At 37.6% G+C, this 8,693-nt stretch overlaps 1 long non-coding RNA gene across 1 annotated transcript; it reads left to right on the top strand.

Moving 5' to 3' along the window:
- The first annotated feature begins 7,309 nt into the window (after positions 1 to 7,309).
- On the top strand, positions 7,310 to 8,036 carry LOC146712481 (uncharacterized). Its single transcript, XR_014917104.1, has 3 exons — positions 7,310 to 7,602; positions 7,768 to 7,885; positions 7,969 to 8,036. It is a non-coding gene; the product is annotated as an uncharacterized LOC146712481 (long non-coding RNA).
- The last annotated feature ends 657 nt before the right edge of the window (positions 8,037 to 8,693 follow it).

Raw genomic sequence — 8,693 nt, 5'->3', positions numbered from 1 at the left:
TGATAAATCTTGTGGGTCTATGACCGGGGAACACCACAAACGAGTACAGGAGACGTTTCAGTGCAACTGTAACATTCCTGACTGCCCGACAGACGGTAGCCTTGGAAACGTGCTCAGCGTCACCAATATTATACAGAAAGCTCCCGTTTGCAAAAAACCGAAGTGCAATACAAATAATATGTACAGAACTGAGAGCATGTCCGCGATGTGTCACATGAGCAATATTAGGCCTGAGGATGTTATTCAAATAAATTATAGATTGTGCTGAAAAACGGTAACGTTCACACATCATCAGGAAATGATAAAACGCGCTCTAATCACTCTCTCCCGGCGGAGAGCTCTGCAGAGAATTTGGGCTTCAACATCTACTGGCTCTTCAAGGAAGGGACACGCCATGTCTGACACTTCCTACAGTCAGGTTTCCGACACAGAGGCGGAGAAAGTCAGGGTTAGTTGAAGTAAACCTGAAGTATCGACGATACTGATCTGATACCAATACTTTGTACAAAAACTTATTTTATTTATTGTATCTCAAATCATAGCGTCATAATGATTACAGGACATCAGATTTCTTGTTCTTATCACTTAATAATGCAGAGTTCATCATATAGAAATAAAAAAAACTGAAGTTGTGCGCTGTTTGAACACCTTGCCTGCCTGCAGCACTAAAGGACTCCGTGAGAGACGTCTGTCTCGCCCTACCAGCGTCGTCCCTGTCCCTGTCCTCCTCTTCAGTTCGCCTCAACATACGCTCGTTATATTCTGTGATATGATTTACTCTGAGGTGTTTGCAAGGTTAGTGATGTTGCCACAACCATACATGCCAACCCTCCCGATTTTTCCGGGAGAATCCCAAATTCCACTGCGGTCAAGTGAGCCCTCACTTACGAAGTCACAGTCAAGCTAGCCGCTCTGCCAGCCGCACCGAAAATGTGGTTGCACTACTCTTACGCATATTACGGTATGGGTGAAGACTGGCTTAGAAACGCAGTGTTTTGTGTCCTGACACTATTTTACTTCACAATCCACTCCCAGTTTTGGTTTATCTCCACTTTCCCCCCTGTGATCCACAGCCCAAATTACTGTATGATTCAGAGAAAATTAACAATAAAATTTACCCAGTTTACTCAACTGTACTTTTGATGTCCTCATCTTTGACCTCAGATTACAGGAAAACTATAAGAGGTGACGCAGATATTTCACTGGATTATGACTCTGGGTGACCCCCACTCTGCACCCTGTGATCCACAGCCAAAATTACTGTATGGATTTCCAGAAAATTGATAGTAAACTTTGCACAATTTACTGTACTATACTCAATATATTCTCATCTTTGAGCTCAGATTACAGGAAAACTGTAAGAGGTGACGCAGATATTTCACTGGATTATGAATCTAGGCCATCTCCACTCTGCACCCTGTCATCCACAGCAAAAATTACTGTACGGATTTTGAGAAAATTCATAGTAAAATCTTCCCATTTTGCTTTACTGTACTCTACATATTGACATCTTTGAGCTCAGATTACAGGAAAATTGTAAGAGGTGACACAGATATTTCACTGGATTATGAATCTAGGCCATCTCCACTCTGCACCCTGTCATCCACAGCAAAAATTACTGTATGGATTTTGAGAAAATTCATAGTAAACTTTGCACAATTTACTGTACTATACTCTATATATTCTCATCTTTGACCTCAGATTACAGGAAAACTGTAAGAGGTGACACAGATATTTCACTGGATTATGACTCTAGGCTGGCGCCACTTTGCACCCTGTGATCCACAGCCAAAATTACTTTACGGATTTTGAGAAAATTGATATTAAACTTTGCACAATTTACTCTACTGTACTCTATATATTCTCATCTTTGAGCTCAGATTACAGGAAAACTGTAAGAGGTGACGCAGATATTTCACTGGATTCTGAATCTAGGCCATCTCCACTCTGCACCCTGTGATCCACAGCAAAAATTACTGTATGGATTTTGAGAAAATTCATAGTAAAATCTTCCCATTTTGCTTTACTGTACTCTACATATTGACATCTTTGAGCTCAGATTACAGGAAAACTATAAGAGGTGACGCAGATATTTCACTGGATTATGACTCTGGGTGACCCCCACTCTGCACCCCGTGATCCACAGCAAAAATTACTGTACGGTTTTTGAGAAAATTGATAGTAAACTTTGCACAATTTACTCTACTGTACTTTTAATATTCTCATCTTTGACCTCAGATTACAGGAAAACTGTAAGACGTGACGCAGATATTTCACTGGATTATGACTCTGGGTGACCCCCACTCTGCACCCTGTGATCCACAGCAAAAATTACTGTACAGTTCTTGAGAAAATTCATAGCAAAATCTTCCCATTGTGCTTTACTGTACTCCACATATTAACATCTTTGAGCTCCGATTACAGGAAAACTGTAAGAGGTGATGCAGATATTTCACTGGATTCTGAATCAAGGCCATCTCCACTCTGCACACTGTCATCCACAGCCAAATATACTGTACGGTTTCTGAGATTGCTGTGTTGACAGAGTATGACAAAGGCTAAGAAAATATACTGCCTATAATAATATCAAATTTATACAACAAATTACAAAATTGCCACATCTGCTGTTATTGCCATGTGTTTGATAGAGCATTATTTAGTCATAGAAAATACATATCATTGAAATATCATCAGTAAAAGAAATACTCCCACTATGTAAGACATGTTTTTAAATTCAGTTAATAAATATTGCATCAAGTCTATACAGATGTTTAGAGACATAATGCAAAGCATGTTTGTTTCTTATTGCTTACAAATGTGTTTGCCTTTAACATAATTTACATTTCATTTATACAGTTTCACAGACGAAACAATAAAATAGGTTTCCTGAACTGTTCTTCATGGCCCAAATTTTGAATCCTTTTGAGGGGGATGCATTATCCAAGAAGGTGGGCAATTTGTTCATTGATCTCTGACCCTCGCTGACTCTGACGCCTCCTAATTCTGCTTCCAGCCTTGCTGATTAATTTGGTCTTCCTTTTGGCATCCCTGTCACTGATGCTGTCACCAGTTGTACACAACATCTCTGTTTGTCCACCAGTCTAATCTGTAATTCAGGTGAACCCAGAATTACATGTACAGCGGGGAAAATAAGTATTTGACACATCAGCATTTTCATCAGTAAGGGGATTTCCAAGTGGACCATTGACACAACATTTCCACCAGATGTTGCCATCAAGCCAAATATTGACGTCATACAAACAAATCAGAACATATAAGTATACAAGTTAAACCACAATAAATAAAGTGAAATGACACAGGGAATAAGTATTGAATACATGGAGATAACAAGGGGCAAAATGACATAGAAAGCCAGGAGATCACCTGAAATCTGTCAGTATTGATAGAGAAATCCTGTCCCCTATCAGTACTAATTGATATCAGCTGCTTTAGTCCTAATTGATGGCCTATAAAGGCTCCTCATTACCCAGAAGGCACACAGGAAAGACTTCATGATGGGTAAAAGCAAAGAACTCTCTCAAGATCTTCGTAATCTTATCGTTGAAAAGCATTTTGATGGGAATGGTTATAGGTGCATTTCCAGAATGCTGAATGTTCCTGTGAGCACTGTGGGGGCCATTATCCGGAAATGGAAAGTGCATCAGTTCACCATAAACCTCCCACGATCAGGTGCTCCACGCAAGATCCCTGTCCGAGGAGTCCAAAGAATAATCAGGAGGGTTCTCCAAGAGCCAAGAACCACTCGGACAGAACTTCAGGAAGACCTTGCATCAGCAGGTACTGTTGTTTCAAAGAAAACTATAAGCAATGCACTGAACCGCCATGGCATCCATGCACGCTCACCACGCAAGACTCCATTGCTGAACAAAAAGCATGTCAAGGCTCGGTTAAAATTTGCGCAACAGCATTTGGAGAAGCCTGTGGATTATTGGGCGACTATAGTATGGTCAGATGAAAGCAAAATTGAACTTTTTGGCAGTCATTCTACACACCATGTTTGGAGAAGAAATGGCACTGCTCACCACCCCAAGAACACCATACCAACAGTCAAGTTTGGGGGTGGAAGCATCATGGTTTGGGGCTGCTTTTCAGCAAGGGGTACTGGCAGACTTCATATTATTGAAGGCAGGATGAATGGAGAGATGTACCGGGACATTCTGGATAAAAATCTGCTGCCATCTACCAGGAAGCTAAAAATGAAAAGAGGGTGGACATTTCAGCAAGACAATGATCCCAAACACAAGGCCAAGGAAACAATGAAGTGGTTTCAAAGAAAGAAAATCAAGTTGCTTGAATGGCCCAGTCAATCACCTGACCTAAATCCCATAGAAAATCTATGGAGAGAACTGAAGATTAAAGTTCATAAAAGAGGCCCAAGGAACCTTCAAGATTTAAAGACCGTTTGTGTGGAAGAATGGGCCAGAATCACTCCTGAGCAATGCAGACGACTGGTCTATCCATACAAGAGGCGTCTAGAAGCTGTAATCACCAACAAAGGCTTTTCTACAAAGTATTGAATAAAGTGTGTTCAATACTTATTCCCTGTGTCATTTCACTTTATTTATTGTGGTTTAACTTGTATACTTATATGTTCTGATTTGTTTGTATGACGTCAATATTTGGCTTGATGGCAACATCTGGTGGAAATGTTGTGTCAATGGTCCACTTGGAAATCCCCTTACTGATGAAAATGCTGATGTGTCAAATACTTATTTTCCCCGCTGTATCTTTGTAATGTTTCAAAAAATATACACTATATGTTGATGGGCATTGTCACACTTTTCTTTCCTTTATAAGTAAGAATCTCTATGGTTTTAATGACAATTCATATACAGATTGTGGAGGACATTTTATTCAACACTCAAAAAAGTTCCTCACCAGCAGACTGTAGTACAATTTCAGCCCACCGTTAATAAACCCATCCAATGCAGCGTTATCAGAGAAATTATGCAAGTGTTATGTTTGTATGTACTGGTAATCTATTTATCATTTATCATGATTCCTGCTCTGATGATTACTTTCTTCTCCTTCTGTAATTTTAACAGATAAAGGATGTTGAACATTAAGCTCCAAACAGGATGAGTGAGGAAGACCACAGAGGAGAATCATGGATGTAGTAAAAGAATACATGCAGATGTTTTTTTTCATGGTGGAGGAGCAACTTCTGATACCATCTTAAAGAAAAAACACATCAAATTGAAGAGTAAAAATAATGACAACAATATGTCTACATTTTTTTATTAATTCCTTAAAGTAAATGCAGTCTTGTCATGTTCAGAGTTGCCCACTCATATTTAACTAATTCAAATACAATTACTGCATATCAATGCTTATGTTCTAATAAAAGGCATTGTTTAATACTTCTTCCATGACAACCCAAATAAATCAATGATAGGGAAACGGGAAGATTAGTCATCAGGCAAGGTTTACTGTTCATTTACCATGCCTTGATAACAGTAAGCTTAACAAAAGAAAAATGTTGGGGACGAGAACCGGGCGGCTGAGCCAGATCAAAGACATTACTAAAACAAAAAGACGCCAACAGCTTCCCTAAAGTGGAAATAAAATAATATGCAAAACAAAAGGCCTGTGTACCTGCTTGACACATAAGGTCAGTCACAGGACACAAAAGTGTCATCACCTGCCTAACCCAGTGTTTTTAACACTTAAAGCTCAGTTGAATGTGTTTGGGGTACCCCGATCTTATCTGTCCAGCCTCACACCCAAACACTCTGTTCACACACATAGACACCTACTAACAAAAGTTCAAAGACAGTCTGAAGCCAACCTGCTGGCCTGGGAGCTGGTTTTTTGAAATTATCCCAGGCAAGCGATTGGTCTACTGTTCCCCAGATCAGCCAATAGAGACGTGCCAATTACCTTTGTATTGAGTGTATTGAGTATTGAATGAGGCTTGACACCTGAAAGACAAGAGTAAGAGAAAACAAAGAGCTGGGTACCATGGCATGTAACAGATGTTGTTCCATGCTCATTTTTGATTGTCTCAGTAAATATGTTAACTGCAAAAACATTGAAAATCTAATTCAACTCACTTGTTCAATAGAAAATAATATTTTCCTTCTTGTTCGTTAATTTTCACGTCACTCTAAGTAATAGTAGTCTTAGAAGTATAAAAACAACTTTCAATTCTCATAATTTATATGAAAGTCTTTAATCACATCTTTTACAATATATTTTAAGCAATATGCTTTTGCCTTTTTCTCTGACACTCATTGTCTTTAACATTAATATTATGAATTACCTATACAATATCTTGCCTTTTGATTACAGGTTTCATAATTTTTTTTTCATACTGTAACTCGTAGAAATATTTCTGCCAATACTATTTTGATTATATTTTATACATGAAATAACAAGGTCGTACATTGCCTTAACATTTTTTAGTTTTTGCTTCATTATTAGAATTAAATTAGTATTATTTGTTAATTCAATGCAAACTGATGTGTGGGACAAGAGTCACATGACATAGAGCCAACCCACTTTTGATCTTTCGGTATTTATTGAGGTGTTGCGTCGCACGGACAGATAACGTAGCTTTCATTGCGACAGGAAACGTTTATATGTGGTTACGCTGTCATTACATATAATTATTATTAGTACACTGAACTTTTCATCGAGGCCTACGTGGACTAAAATTTTTGGTTTACCCACCAACAATAAAATGGAAAGGTGAGTAATTAACACTACAAATGGGACTATTAACAAGAAACGAGAACATTCTAGCCATTTAATGCCAGTTATTTCCCTCAGTCTAATTACAGAAAATTGTTTTAGATTGTTTGCGCTTTGTGTATAGTCTTCGTCCAGAAATGTGTCTAAAATCATAATTTTTAGAATTTGAAAACCTCAATAATATTGATATACTAACCAATAGAGAGCATATATAGAAATATAGCATATACCGAAGATTAGATTTTGTACTCTTAGGCGTACATTTAAAAGTAACACCCTCCAGTTAAGCTTAGTGAAAACTGCTCAGTCCTTTGACTTTTGATGTTGTATCTTTTCCAATATATATATATTCATTGAGAAAAAGAAGTGATAACACATTCAGATAATTGAAAAATACGTAACATTTTGTAGTACGAAGAAATACGTTAAAACAAAATCAATGTTTGGTTGCATTACTTGTAAAAAAAAAAAAACCACAAACATAATAAGTAACACTGTTCACCATGATAAATAACTCATCTTACAAAAATGTTTTTGTCACGTAAGGTCATAAATTCTCTTTTAAGCAACGATTTGCACTGGGTATTACCAGAATTTAATCTTTCATTGGCTTGACACAATGACTCTTTCAAGTCATGGTGATTGTGATAATGATTGTAAAGTCCGTTCAGAGCAACGGTCTTTGTACTATATGTGTCTTTTTCTGTGTGACTTTTATCTTTCATTATTATATAAATGTGATGTATGTTATGTTCACAAAGTGAATACTTCAAAATGAGGAGGACATGCTACAACAAAACAGACTGGGTGAATGTGAGACTTCGAGGAGGAGTACTGACACATCCATTTCAACGGGATGGTTCTAGCTGCGGAGTAATGGTCATCATGGTATGGTACAACATTAACGCAATAATATTTTTCTGTGAAATTAGATAAGAAGATGGGGTGGGGGAAGTTAAAATAATCTTAAAAGGTTAAATTGTGTAAACAGGAAGTGTAACATTTGCAGATGTTTTCAATTAATTGTTTTTGTTGTTTTTTTTTTTATTTCAGATGGCCAAAGAAGTAATGGGAGCATTCCCAAATAAACCAGAAATGACATTTTTGACGACAAAAAAAGAGATGGCCCAGGCACGAAGGACATTTGCACAGACAATACTTGAGGCCTCCGGTGTGTAATATCTTCTTCAAATGGACATATTTATTTGTGTCAAACTGATGAACACTAACATATATATATATATTATGTTTTAGTATTTGACAGTGACAACAACTGTGCCATGTGTGCAACGGTGAAACCACCTAATCCAGGACCCTCCATCATTGACTGGGTATAGTATTTTTAAAAATTGTTTTATGTTATCTTCCAAAAAATATTTGACTCTGTGTCTTTAATGATTGTAATTGATTAAAACATAGAATTATTTATGTAATGTGTTTATGAAAGTTCATATGTTTTTGTTTACAGATCCAGTGTGATAACTGCAACCGCTGGTTCCATTCTGAATGCCTGGACATGACAAATGAACAGCTCAGCAGTGCTCAGAAGACAGAGTGGAAGTGTGTGCTTTGTGTAACCTAATTCCACATGAGGTGAAAGCTACTTGAATAATCTGCTTATAGTTATTATTGGTGTTTTGAGGAACACATGTGTAAAACACAATGTGTATAACATTCTTGCTTTGTGCACGTACTTCAAGTATTTCCTTTTTGATTTTTTGGGTAGATTTGTGTGATGACAGATAATGAATAACAATATATCTAAACTGTGTAGTAGTAATATGAGAAATCAGTAATCTGAGAAATGTAATTTCTCACCCTGACCGGTTGAGGCAGATGGCCGCCCCTCCCTGAGCCTGGTTCTGCTGGAGGTTTCTTCCTGTTAAAAGGGAGTTTTTCCTTCCCACTGTTGCTCATAGGGGGTCATATGATTGTTGGGTTTTTCTCTGTATGTATTATTGTAAGGTTTAACTTATTAT

Source organism: Copadichromis virginalis, linkage group LG3 (assembly GCF_057382275.1).
Source record: "Copadichromis virginalis isolate Kocher_CV1m ecotype Utaka linkage group LG3, C_Virginalis_male_GT1.1, whole genome shotgun sequence".
Taxonomy (NCBI): Eukaryota; Metazoa; Chordata; class Actinopteri; order Cichliformes; family Cichlidae; genus Copadichromis; species Copadichromis virginalis.
This window is presented reverse-complemented; position numbering and strand designations above follow the sequence as displayed.